Raw genomic sequence first — 14,742 nt, forward strand, 5'->3', positions numbered from 1 at the left:
ACACATTCTCTACACATTACATTCCTCTGTGATGTTTCACACACAGAGCAAATAGCAGCAGTGCACTAAGCCAAACATACCTTGTCAAGTGAGTGCCATTACAATGTAAGGATTGATTTGCTGGAGGAGGTCTTGCATATAAGCAGACAGAGCAGGAACAACTAGGGTTAACAAGTTTCCACTTGGAACATTTATTTAGAGCACAATAATCAAACATCCTGTTGCTCCCTTTTGGGTCCCAGAAACAGCACATATTGGTTGGCCTTAAGCCTCATAGGGATGGGACAAGGAGAGGGTTATTTTTATACAGGCACTCCCCACAGTTTCCTGTACCTCTTCCAGGCAAGTGCTTCTAGCAGGTAGCTGTCTCTTTGGATATTAGCCTTCACATACTCTCATTTTTGTTGTCAGCACAGGCCTCCAGCAACTTGCCTCTGGTGATAACCTTGTCAGTTCTCCCTGGATAAGTTGGGAGGGTTGATTTTTGAATAAGAGATACAGTGACATACTCCAGCTTTGTGGGAAATGCTGCTGGTGATGCACAAGAGGCAACTACTTCTCTGCTGCTGAAACTGTCTGTCACCAGTGTCAGAACACAGAGCTTTCAAGAAACACCATCTTTCAGATAAGACCCCAAATAATTAATCGTGTTAACAATAGATTTACTGTCAAAACTAAACTTGGATTAGGCTATCAACTAATCCTCAAAATTCCATCTGGATGCCAAACAAGTTTGAGATTTTTGCCATATCTTTCAAATCTCTTAAGGACAGTGGGAAGTTTGCCTTGGTTTCTCCCTTTCCAGAAGAAAACAGAAGATTAAAAGAGTATTTGACTACCTTGAAATGATTCATATAGGGTATTGAGTATGCATTTGCAGGGAAATGTAGTAGATTAACATCACAGATCGTTTTCAGCATTATCTATGATTCTAGAAGACTTCCAAAGGTTAAATGCAAGTTGAACTGACTTAACAGTAGAACAATATGTCTTTTATTATTATTAAATTTTAGAAAGAAAAATAAAAGAACTTTTTTTTTTTTTTTGTAAGGTTCATGACTGTTGAATTCCGTAGGACCTGAGAACTGCAGGAAAGAATTTCCAGACAGAAGTATGACTTTAAACTAATATCACAAAATAAAAATATTGGTTGATGCAATCAAAAATACAGTTCCTTAGGAAATTATGTTATTAACTAACTCCTATTTATTTTCCATTTGGATCCTTTCAAAACATGAAACCTTTATATTAAATGCCATCAGGGGGAGGCATTCATGTGATGCTGACCTTCATGTAGTTCTGCTATGAAAAGGGATAGGTGTAAAATTTTGTTGCGTAAGTCTTGAAGTGGATGAGCAGGAACGTTATACATTACTGGTCAGAAGAATTATGATATTTCTTCAAGACATAATCAAGATGTCAGTTCTCTTCTCAAGAATTTGCTGTCTTTTTCATAAATTCTGTACCTATCAGATAGAAATCTCTACCATAATGTTCATTTGGCTGCATCTCTCTTCATCTTCATCTGCCTCTACACAAACATGCTACGTTGCCATGCCATGTGCTCTGTGGGTCATTTATCATCATAAATCTCAGAGCAGACTTCAAAGCAGCATTATCCACTGTTGTCTAATTCTTAAAAATATTCAAGACAGTGTAAACACACATTCCTTTTCAATCAAGTGTTTAAGCTTTCCCTTCCCTTCCCTTCCCTTCCCTTCCCTTCCCTTCCCTTCTCCTTTTCCTTTTCCTTCCCTTCCCTTCCTTATCCTTCCCTTCCCTTCCCTTCCCTTCCTTCCCTTCCCTTCCCTTCCCTTCCCTTCCCTTCCCTTCCCTTCCCTTCTTCCCATTTGTCCCTTTCTTTCCCTTTCCCTCCCTTCCTCCTCCCCTCCCTCCCTTTCCCTCCTCCCCTCCACCTCCCCTCCCCTCCCCTCCCTTCCCACCTCCCCTCCCCTCCCCTCCCTCCTCCCGCTCCCCTCCGCTCTTATATGGAAGTGCTCTAACAGTTTTGCATACTTTGTGTTTGTCTTGTACTTAAGTACCCCTTAGACTAATGTATTCTCCTACATGCTATATCTACTGTACAAACATCTTAGCATAAATGCAGCAAGTATTATAGTGCACAGAAAATTATGTTTTTCATTTCTAGATCTCAGCCAAGCACATTAGCGAGATGTAGAAGCTTGTTGTTCCTGTTCTGTTCTAATCTGTGAATAGATTAATGCTCAATACCTTAAAATAAAAAAATCATATAAAAGCCCAAATCAGAAAGGACCCACAAGCATCACCAAGTCCAGCTCTCAGCTCCACCAGAAGTTCAAATCTATGATGTCTGAAAGCACTGTCAAAATACTTTGCATTCTAGCGGCTTGGGGTGGGTGGTGCCCATTGCCCTGGGCAGCCAGCTCCATGCTCACCACCCTCTCGGGCAGAGCCTTTCCCAAGCCCCCAGCTCTCCCCTGGCACAGCTCCATGCCATTTCCTTGGACTCTGTCTCTGCTGCAGATAGCAGAGCTGCAGCCATGATGAGGCTCCCCTCAGCTCCTCTGAGCCCAGCACACCCAAGGCTCTTGCCCATTCTTCAGATATGTTGCCTTTCAGACTCTTCAGTAGTCCTTCTTTGGAAGCTCTTTAATAGTGTGAGAAAACTGGCTTGAGTTTGCTCTGAATTAGAATATTAAATAAACACACAGCCATTTACTGGTGCAGAACAACTAGTCACTGCACTGATTACAAGCCTCTTACTTTCCTACATTTCTGCCTATTTCCATAACATTTAATAGATAAGAGATCAAAAGCTCTTCTGGAGTTTTCTTGCATTTTCTTCATTTCTTGAGTATCTCAAGGACAAAAATAGGCATTGCCTAAGTATTGGTGAGGAGGTCTAAGTACACTCTGAAGTCTACTACAACTAACACTGCAAATATAACTCACTTTACTGAGAACATTATGGGCAAGTGTATAAAGGCTCAAAGACATGAACAAGTGGCTAGGTGAATGTACATCACATGATCCTATGTCAGCTCATCTGGGATGATTGCTGTGATTTTTGCCCATAGCAAATCAGAGGTATTACACACTAAGCTTTAAAAAAAGAGAATTAATTCTACTTAACTTACAGACTAAGACTGTCTACATGGATTTGTTATCACAGTTTAGCTCACTTTTTAGCTAATTACATAAATAAATGATTTGTACACCTGGCACACTAGGCCAGATGTTGTTCATATGCATAATAAAGAATTCTTTCCTGCCTGCAGAGCTTGTGTTTAAGCAAACAAGGCAAAGGATATTGTTATTCACTATTTTTCAACAAGAGAAGCAGATATGCATATGACTGAGAAGTTGTCTTGTCCCAGACTGTGGGAAGAGACAAAGCTGAAATCACGTATCAAATGAACGAGCTGTGAAATCAAATTTCTGATTAACAGAAGGTTTTTCCACTAGAGTGCTATGTAGTATTTTTCTCACATAGGTATCCCTGAACCCATAGAAAGTTCTAATTTCTGATTCCTAACAACTGTCTTCTCTGAGACACAACAATTGAACAAATTTTATGGATAGAGCATTTAAAGGGTTTTATGGATCCTTGAAATTTGTTGACCATGTTTCCAAGTGAAAAGGAAGCTCAACATTTACAATGATCACAATACATATCTCCTTACAGGTAAACTTGGCATCTGTTTAATAGGGACAAAGCTCTAAAGTGGCCCTACTCACATTCAGGTTTCTTCTTTGTTATGGCTTTATAATGTTGTTATTGGTATTCCACATCATAACATCATGTAAAGCATGGGTAATTAAAGAGTTAATACTCCAGTTCCATGGACTGACAACTTTCCAGATACCTGGTTCTCAGAAGAGAAGAACTACATATCCCAGGGGACTTCATGGTCAGAGAGGAAGATAAGCCATGGGAGGAAGTCATGGGATCTTGCTCTCTGGCTCAAGCTCTCTCTCACTTGCTTACTGGGGGTCTTCTCCCCTTTGTGGGCCTGCTTTCTAGCTGTGCACCTTCAGTTCAAAGTAGGCTGTCACGGGCATAGGTAAATCTAGGCAACCCGTGACAGATTCATATACTCTGTCTATCATCTTTTTGATTTATTAGCCTCTGTTCCGATTATATGGTATTATGTTGTGTTATCTTGTATTCTGATATCATGTTTAGTAAATTTAAGTTTTCCTTCTTAGATCATTACCACTGTTCTATTTTTGGGGCCAGTTCCACATCTCCCTATCCTTGCCCTTTTCCCTTCCCATTTTTGGGCCAGGAGGCCCACGGGCCTACTGCCCCTGTCACAGACACAGATTGATCTAGATAACTCCATGACATATTTACACAGAATTCAGAAAGACCTAATGTGAATGTCACAAAGACCTTGGTTTACGCTCATTTTTACACATTAAAATTACAGTCTTAAATGTCCTTGACAAAGATAGCCAATGAAATATTTTCCAATTATAAGAGAATCTAAGAGAGGGTTGTTTTTTTGTTTGTTTTTTTTTTTTTTGACAGCCCTCCATGTTCACTACTGTACAAGAACCCCAGCTTACAAAAAACCTGTGCATTAATGTGAGTTTTATTTATGCTTATGTAAATCACTAAACAAGCAGTAAAGCATAGGAGGCATGAAGAATGTCCAGTAGTCAGGAATATATCATGTGACATAGAAATTTTACTTAAGGCTCTTTGAATCTTCATCTTGTTTTGAAAGAGGTAAAAAAAAAGAAAGAAAAGGTAAAAATATTCCAGTAGAGCTTAAGAACAAAACCAGGAAATGTTTAGAGATACCATCCTAATCATCATTTAACTTAAGCAATTAAATAATTGTTTAAATTGATGTTGGGCATGCACTAGATTTTAAAGAATAAGAAATATTCAAAGATCTTTATTTTGCTCTTTCTCTCATCTCAGTGCTGTTCTTCATCTTCACGCCACAGATGACATACTCCTAGCAAACAGGACATACAGTATAGACTAAGCTGCATGGCCTCTCTTGCCACTCCTAAGATGACAGCCAAACATACACTCATATTTCCTATGCAAATTAACCAAAAGTAGTCATACTACTCTATACACTGAGCATTGTCACAAATATATAGAAAAGGGTTTTCTCCTCCATGCATAATTCCAGACATTTTTATTTATTTGATTGATTGCTTTATTTTGTTTTCTTCCTTTTAGCTGAGTGTCTATCTGCATACAGAAACCTGATGAATTCTGTTGAGTAGAATAAAGAAAAGGAAAAGGGAATTAAATGGAGAGAGACAACCTGGCCTGGTGAATAAAGCAACAGACTTGAGGGGATCTGGAGACCTAGATACTATTCCCAGCTCTTCCCTGCAGTGTGAATTTAGGTGAGTCTCTGAGCCAACTTCCCCTCCCCACACTGTTGTCTATTTATATTGTAGGGCCTTCAGAGTAACTACCATCCCTTGTGGCATGTTTATACAGCCCAAAGTGCAAAGCGGATCTGTTCACTGTTGGAACATTATACAAATAATAATTGAAACAAATCTCAGAGATCCACATGTCAAAGATAATGTTAGTCTATCTTTGCACAGCTGGTGTGGTTGCAGATGGTTCTGGGTTACATGTAGTATACGGATCATACAAGCAAATAAAACAATCTGGTGACAACACAGGATTTGTCTTTCACCAGCAATTCCAATACAGTGCAGCAGTGCAAAGTCTTTGGACCCAAATACCACTATAGACCTTGATAATAACAGAGGTGCTTAGGATTTTATCTGATGGAAAATACATGGGTCCCTCCTAGAGTAATGACTCTTATTTATTTGTTTGTTTGTTTCTTTGTTTATTATGGAAACTACACAGTTATAAAAAGCATGATAATATTACTTGATCGAGCAAATTTTCTGCTACAAAATATATATATTTTTTTCAACATAGTTACCACCGTTAGCTACATTTTCACCAGTGATGAGCAAGAGCCTGCACTACATGCTGGTAAAAATCTGTACAACTAGAGATAACCCACTCACTGTTTCATGGCTACTTATGACAGTATCATTAGAAAAACTTTCACATGCAGTCCGTCTCTCATTAGCCTGATCAGATGGAAATCACAAGACAACCAAGCCAGATTATACAATGGGTGTAGTTGGACAGTTCAGCCAAGGTTGGCAGTGTGCCCCATGGTATTCAACGTGGTATGAAGCCTGATGTTACCATTTTGCAAGAGAAAGGTTTTCTTCTTTTTTGGCTTGACTCCGGAATTTCATGTCTTCAGCTCAATAAACAATAAAATGTAATGGTCAGAGTTGATGTTTGTCCAGATCCCAGGAAATCCAGAAGCATCATCCCTTTCCTATCCCAAAAGGATGTGTATCACTTTGCCCAATGAGGACTTTTTCTCCAGAATGGAATTTATGTCACTACTCCACTAACTGTTGTTTTGACTCCTGATTGTACTGATGACACCACATCTCATCACTGGTAATAATGCAATTCCAAAAACTTTCCTTCAGCCTCATATTGTTTCAGTAAGTCCTGAAAAACTTCATGCAGTGTTCTGTCTGCTCTTGTGTGAGCACTCATGGATCCACCTGTTACAAACTCAGTGGTATTTCAATGTTACCACTATCATTTCCCATGCATTGAAACCAATCTTCAGCTCTGTATACAGTTCTCTGGTCATAATGCATTGATCTGCATGGATGAGCAGATCAAGATGCTCTTCTTTTCACAATGTCACAGCTGTGAATGGCCATCCAATATGTGGCTTGTCTTTTACATCACTGTTGCCACTGCTGTGGCTACTCATTGTGTTAACATCCACTGGTTGGTCTCCATAAATGTTCATCAAATGCTGATGAATGTTGTTAAATGACATTTTGTTAAACTGCTTCCTGCTGCCATCTGTAACATGACAACAAAATTTAACTGAATATTTCTGGGAAGGTTCAACTTCTACTGCCATGCCACTGACACCTGCCTCTGATGTTGTGGACCAGCATGATAAAATAGGAGGCATTACTTTCAGAGAGTCCTTGTAGATGTGTTACAGGTTAAAATAAAATAAAATAAAATAAAATAAAATAAAATAAAATAAAATAAAATAAAATAAAATAAAATAAAATAAAATACCAAAAAACAGAGGAAAATTCAGCAACCCAGTGTTTATAAAAGAACAGTATGCTAGAAAGACAAGACTGTATTTCTCCTGTGGATAATATTTGGAGGTAATGAGGGAACCAAAATCCTTTTCTGTTAGCACTTCTTTTTGAGCTGTGCATGCATTTGGTTCAGGTAATATGGCAATTACATCCTTACATTGCATCCTTTATTGAAGAAAAGAACTGTAGCCAGAGAGTGTGAACTTATGTACTTGTTCACAAACAGGGAAAAAGTTGAAGAACGTGGAGTTTAGGAAGAAGGAGTTATCCACATAAGTAATACCCAGGACAGCATAGACAGGTAGGTAGATTCTCCTGGCACATTTCAACCATGGGTTAAAATGTTATTCTGTTTTCTCTCTATCTGAGCCAAAATCAGAGCAAACTTGAGGGGGTTTTTATTGTTTGTTGTTGCTTGTATTTGTTTTGTTTTACTTGGATTTCTTTCTTTTATTCATTATTTGGTATTATTTGGTTTTAGGTTGTTGTTGTTTGTGCACTTGCTTTTGTTTTCCTTTTCTACATTAATTGCAGCAAAGAATATTCCCTAATAAACTTCTGGAGAAGTACAGGACTTCAACTTCAGACTGCTGCATAGATAGAAATTCAAACAATCCTCAAATACTACCTTAAGGGTTTGTCTTTGATTCAGTTGCTTCTGTTGTCTATCTGTCTCTATGTCTAGTCTTAAACTAGAAGTTAATACTGTCCTGTAATTTAAGCATAGATCTGTGTTTATTCATAATTCAGAACTCTGAAACTGTTGACATTATTATTTTATTTTTTCTTTTCATCTCTTCAAGTGAAGCCCTTTTGTCTACGTTTTGAAACTCTGATGGAATAAATCCCAGTTTATCTCAAACTCTAAAAACAGACCAATGTATTTACCATGAACTCTGATCAGACTAGGCATTTACAGAGCCTATGTACATGTATTAAGTCGAGGCTGCAGATGGGTGACAGCAAGTTTGGGGAAACAAAAAGGCTAGATACATATATAACAGTGATAATGCTTTCAATAGAAATAATTCAGGTACTTAGTATTTTTTCAATAGCAGGAGCTTTGCTTTGGTTAGTCATCAAGCAGTGATTCCATTAGCAGCTGGGCCATCCTTGCTGCAGTTGCTAAATGTATGTGGTGGGTGGATCATGACTATATACTAACAACCCACAAGCTTCTCTCTCTCTCCTATGTTGCAGAGGAAATCATCACTTGCCAGAGTCAATCCAATGCCCTACAAAGTGTCTAAGCAAGACCTATCTTAGAAGACAGTCTCTATTAGCTTTTATTACTAAACATAATATTGTATGATGTAGAATATGGCGTCAGTTTGGTTGCCTGTCCCATCTGCATCCCTGCCCAGACCCTTGCCCATCCCCAACCTACTCATTGTGGGCAGTGGGGCAGAGTGAGAAACAGTAGAACATGGCCCTGCAAGTGCTGTTTATCAAAAGCTACAACATTAGAGTGTTGTTAACAGTATTTCAGTTACAAGTTCAAAATGCAGCACTATATAAACTGCTGTTAAGAATGTTATTTCTATCCCAGCTAGATCCAGAGCAATGCCCAAAGTTAAAATTGAGTTTGATATATCATCCATTATCTATTCTCAGCTTGATCCTTCAAACATCTTGCACTGAAGTGAAGTACAATCTTGTGATTATCTCACATTGACTGCTTAATTATTTGAGATACCATTAACATGACAGTAATTCAGGAAAATGTATAAAACTGTAATTTTCATCCTAAGATGTGATCTAGGCCCTGGAACATGTTCAACATTCAGGCCTTGGAACGTGTACAAAGGAGGGCAACAAACCTGGTGAGGGGTCTGGAGCACAGGCCATATGAGGAGAGGCTGAAGGAGCTGGGAATGTTCAGCCTGGAGAAGAGGAGGCTCACAAGAGACCTTATTGCTCTCTATAACTTCCTGAAGGGAGGTTGTAGTGAGCTGGGGGTCAGCCTCTTTTCTTGTGTCATTAATGATAGGACTAGAGGGAATGGTTTCAAGCTGTGGCAGGGGAGATTTAGGCTGGACATTAGAAAGTATTACTTCTCAGGAAAGGGTTGTCAGGCACTGGAATGAACTGCCCAGGGAGGTGGTGGAGTCACCAACCCTTGGGGTTTTCAAGGAATGATTGGATGTTGTGTTGAGGGACATGGTTTAGTGGGAGCTATTGGTAATAGGAGAACAGTTGTACTGGGTGATCTTTTAGGTCTTTTCCAACCTTGGTGATTCTATGATTCTGAGATTCTGAGAATAAACTTGGATAAACTCTACAGAAATCTGCCCATTCACCAGAAACTTTAGGTGTCTGAAAGCAGAGGGACTTTAGCAATATTTATACTTTAAAATTGAGGTAAACTCAGATTAGTGTCAAAATTAGAGAGAAAACAATCAAGGATATAAACAATATAGATGCACAAAAAGTTATTTCATTCCCAGTGAAGTGTCTTGTCAGCTTCATTTAAAATTGTTTCTTTCCATTCTTTGACATTTTTATTTCTCTTTGTAATTCTTTTTTATTATTGTTATTTGATTGTTTTAAAGTTTTTTGCCCTCAAAAGCAGCTGGAATCTCAAAACGAAATTAAAACCATCTAGGTGCCAATAAATACATTCAATAGATATGAGACTAAATTAAACTAATTGACATTTTATTAATATTCTGCTGTTTGTTCCCGCAGAGCTAAAACTGTACTAGAGATACTATTATATGAAGATATACTCTGGACCATCTGGTAGCCAAACATTTCTGAGTATAAATAAGTCATTTTTGTTAATTATTTATTTGGGAGTTTTTGTTTATTATACAAAAATCTGAAAAAGGAGAAGAAATAGGAAAATGTGCTGGGTGTTGCATTGCATCGTTTATAAACAAAATCCATTTTGTAGATAACTCTGGTTGAGACAGGAGAAAGCCTTGAATATTAATTTGGCTTAGTAATTTCTGAACTGATTCTTGTTTGTAACCCCTTTGTCTTCACTTTGTGTGAACATATATGCACTTAGTAAAGCAAACACTCAAAATGAGTAGATGGTCAGCTCTAATTTTAAATTTAAAAAGGAAGGGAATGATCTGTTCATCACAGAGAGAAAAGAGGATACAATTTAAATTATGTCCATAGAGTCCTCATTTATGGAAGGGAAAAAAAGAAAAGAAAAAAAAAAGAAAAAAGAAAGGAAAAAGAAAACTGAGTTAATGACTAGGAGGTTCTGAGACCATTAGTGAAGGAAAGCTGTAGGCTCTTCAGTACTGGAGGTCTTTGAGAAATATTAACGTCTATCAGGAATGTTGTGGGTAGAATTGATCTTTCTTTGAGAAACTGCATTTGAGTCCTTGAGGATGGACTGCTTGGCTTCTCAACGTATCTTCCAGCTGAATTAGAGATTACACACCATATAACTGCTATAATTTTTAAGTTTAGCCTGCAAGCAAAATCTTTAACAGTATGAGACAGAAAAAGTCATGAGATTTGGCTAGTGATTGGTTTCAAAAAGAAATTAAAAGAAACTATCAAATTAATAAAGTTTTGTCAACTTGTCTAATACTTGCATTAACTTCAAAAATACTCACAGTGAAGGAATAGAATGGACTACAATATCCAATAAGCCTTAATAAATTGGAGAAATATTTATTTTTTGTCTTTGAAGCAATGAGGATGCCATTTCTTTTGTGCTCTTTACACAAACTAGTTTATCCATGATCATTCAGGTGTGGATGCTGCTGATTCCAAAAAAAAAGTGCTCATTGTATTGCACGCATTCCAGAAGGCTTTTAAACAATCTGACAACCCAGGTAGCTAATTTTTTGAGAACACAAGCTGCTCACTCTGCGTTACATAGGTGCTGGTTTTCATAGCAAAGTGCACTAAGTGCAGAACTGCAGAAAACAAATATTACTTGCCCTGTCTGAACAGTTTGGTATATGACTTGCTCTTTATCCAGGATTAAATAACTTAATTAACAATTCCATCTATTTTCTCCCACATTTTTTGATGATCCTAGACTACCAGTCCATCCAGCAGCATAGGAAGGTATTGTTTAGGATTTAGTAGTATTATCCTTTTTCTCACAGAAAGCAGGGCTTTTTTGGCTTTCTTCCTACAGATTTAATAAAATAATTTGCATGATGCTGAAAAAGATACACCTTTTCTAGATGTCTCCTCTCATGAAAGCTTTATGTGTAGTGCTGTGTTCATTCCCTTCATGATGGTGATCGTCCAGGAAATCTGAGTGACTAACTGTGCCTCAGTATTTATATTTCAATATCTTATTAAATAACCACTTGGTATTATCACACAGTACAATAAGAGCCAACTATCAGATGTCCTTCAGACCAGAGAAGGCAAATCCAGAGAAGATGGAACTTCTTTCTTTAAGGCAATCGTCAACCATTACAGTGCATGACCAAACATGGGCCGGATATGTTACTTCAGCCTTGGAATAAATTGAGGCAAGCTAGAACACCTTCTGCACGGCTGAAAGATAATGCTCCTAGCTTCTGGATCTGACACAGTGTTGTCCGTGACCCAGAGAAAGGGCAAATAGCAGAAGAGAATTTGGAACCATAGTCTTTATTTGTTTGTTTGTTTGTTTGTTTTTGTTTATCTGTTAAAATTGTGAGCACATCCAATGCTCTATTTCTGTTGTATTTGGGTGTTATCACCCAAAAAGCAAACAGAGACCATGTGTCTCGGTTTTCAAAATGTTTTATAAGGGTGAACATATTTCCCTTATCCATCTGCAGATATCTGACTGTTCAGCTCATGAAATTACTAATACTTGCAGGATATGCAATACCAAACATACTATGGGGATAGCCTGTGGCTGTAATATGTATTTAAAAATGACTAATATTCACTTGTTCCAATCTCATACTGGTTAGCAGGAGGAACTATGTCTGTCTGCAGCTGGATGTGGTTCAGTGAATCATTTTACACTTTCAAAGAGATGTGGCGTCATGGAAGTCATTAAAAAAACTATATGCTTGATCATACAGAATAAGAAATAGTGACCAGACCTGCACTGAAAGCCTGGCTCTATCACTTCAAAGGAAAGAAGAAGAAAAGAAAAAATAAAGTTACCTTCAGAACAGCTTTTGTACTTGCACACACTAAGGTTAATCAAATCTTATGCTTCAGAGTATATGGTTGATTAACTTGTGTGTCTAGAAGCTCTTCCCCTTATTTGCCATTCTACTCTTATCCACAAGTAGGGCATAGTTCATGTTAGTTTGGAGATATTTTTGTTATTTTTTTCTATTATTCACTTGCCACAGGAATTTGGAAAATGGGTGGTAGCAGTGAAAAGAGCTCTATTCCTAACAGCTCTATTTCAGCAAAGTGATGGGGAAAACTGGAAGATTTTGTTTGTATTAGAATGTAAAATTATTTTTCTCTTATTAAAGTGAATTGTCTGCCTTATTATGAAACTGTATAAATGAAAAGGGAAAATTCTAATATGAGCTACTGGAGTAGAGAAGTTTTCACTCTCTCACTTTATTCCTATCTGTGAAATGGGAATACTAGGATATCTCAGGCACTTAGGGACATGATTTAGTGGAGGGTTGTATGGTTAGGTTGTTGTTGGACCTGATGATCTTAAAGGTCTTTTGCAACCTCAGTAATTCTATGATTCAAAGTGATGAAGTTTTTTATTTTTAGAGTTTTTGTTTGTTTGTCTTTCCACTTAGAACTAAACAGAAAGAGTACTCAGGATATCCAGCTACTTTCTTATTTCTTCTTTTTGTGAGAGAATGTTTTTTTAATTATTCTGCAAAGTCCTTTGTTAAAAGTCCCTTTGGCATATATGTGTATATGTATATACATATGAAAAAGGTGAATCTTAGGGTATTCTGTCTCTTGTAATTTGTTTCTTATCTACTTAAGCAATATTAGAAAATGTATGTCACTTCATAAAATCTCAATCCTTACAAGTTTATGGAGAATGTTGCAAAGAGATTGCTGGATTTGTACCCTAAACTATTCTCACCCCAAAGAATCTAAAATAGCTGCAGCCTAAACAGACTATGTATAGAAACTACAGAGGTCTGTTATCTGCTGGATGTGCTGTCATCACACAATCATCTGATCTGAATGAAATTATTGCTGTGATCAATAAATAAATAAATAAATAAATATGGATCGTAGGGCTATTTCTGGTAATAGGCTGTCATAATTTTACAGATTTCTTTTTATGCCATACAGAGGAGAAATCAACTTTTTCATCTAACTTTCTGAGTCGCACAGAAAGCCCTTTTTTTTTTGTTGTTTTCTGTAGTCAGAAATGCCACTTGTAATTCTCTCCCTTATGAATTCTATGTTTATTTGCAACAAAAGATTGTCTCTAATTAAATTACTCTTACATAGTTTAAGATGTTTATATTTTTACGTCAGTGAAGAGAGCAGAAGTTCACTAGAAGTTCACTGTCTCTCTAATTATGTTCATAACACTTTTTCAGCCTCCGGAAAGAAGAGACAGTTTGGTGGAGTATACACAGTTATTTTCTGTTACACGGGATTTTTAGAATAGCTTTTTGTATTTATTTATAATGTTTATCAGAGCCCCATTGCTAATCTAATCTCCTAAAAAAAAAAAAAAAAGTGTCATCAGGCTTGTAATGAAAGATAAACTGGAGATAAGGAATTGATAACGTTTTGCCATTTCCATATGGTCTGAAATTCTGGTTTAGATCTACACTTAGGAATTATTTATATCCTCTTATGTCATATCAATTTAAATAATATTCCACTTATCGAGGCATAAAGAATAATGTTAATATTAAAGTTTCTATTTAAAATTTGCTAATTGCACATGAAGGGTTTATATCTGCTGCATTCAGGGTTTTTTAAATTTAATTTTATTGTATTAGAAAATCTATGAGGTTAAATCTGCAGAAATTATTGCTTTTAAATGTTGTATAATAAGAATCTTGCTGCTGTTATGAGCACTGAAAAATGTGCCTTCATCTCAAATAAGCCTTGTTAAAGCTACATTTCTGGAACTGCCAGGATTTAATACTAAATTTGGGCCCTATCCAGCTCAGCTTTACTCATGTGAGGAGCTCCATTGCTATTGAAGAAATCTGTCTAAGTACAGATCTTACTACAGATCTCCATGCACAGTTATTGATCCTGAGAATGTCTGGAATTGGGGAAGAAACGAGGTTGAATGTACTACATCCACTAGTTTAAATACTGACTCCCCAAAATATGATGCTTCTAAGGTGCCTCTTGGTCAGGGACGAGATAAGAAACTACATTCCCTGACTAGGGACTGGAGGAAGCTGAGGGTCTATTTTGCCCTACCCCACACTCCTAGATCAGGCAGTGTTGCAGATTTGCAGGAGGGGCTGAGGACTAGATCGCTCTATAGAAGCGAGATAATACCTGCCTGCCCTTGGGCCGCTCAGCACTGCTAAGGGCCAAACTCAGGAGAGTACATTGTCAATACCAGTTTGCTTGATTGAGACCTTTAGAGGAAATCAGCAGAAGTGGTTCACTCCCCTGGGAAAGATAAATATTAAAGCAAATATGAGCCTATTGACTACTGAAGTCATGTGAATAACACTCATTGACTTCAACATCAGCTGAAAATGG

The sequence above is a fragment of the Coturnix japonica genome, chromosome Z (genome assembly GCF_001577835.2).
Source record: "Coturnix japonica isolate 7356 chromosome Z, Coturnix japonica 2.1, whole genome shotgun sequence".
In the NCBI taxonomy this organism is placed as follows: Eukaryota; Metazoa; Chordata; class Aves; order Galliformes; family Phasianidae; genus Coturnix; species Coturnix japonica.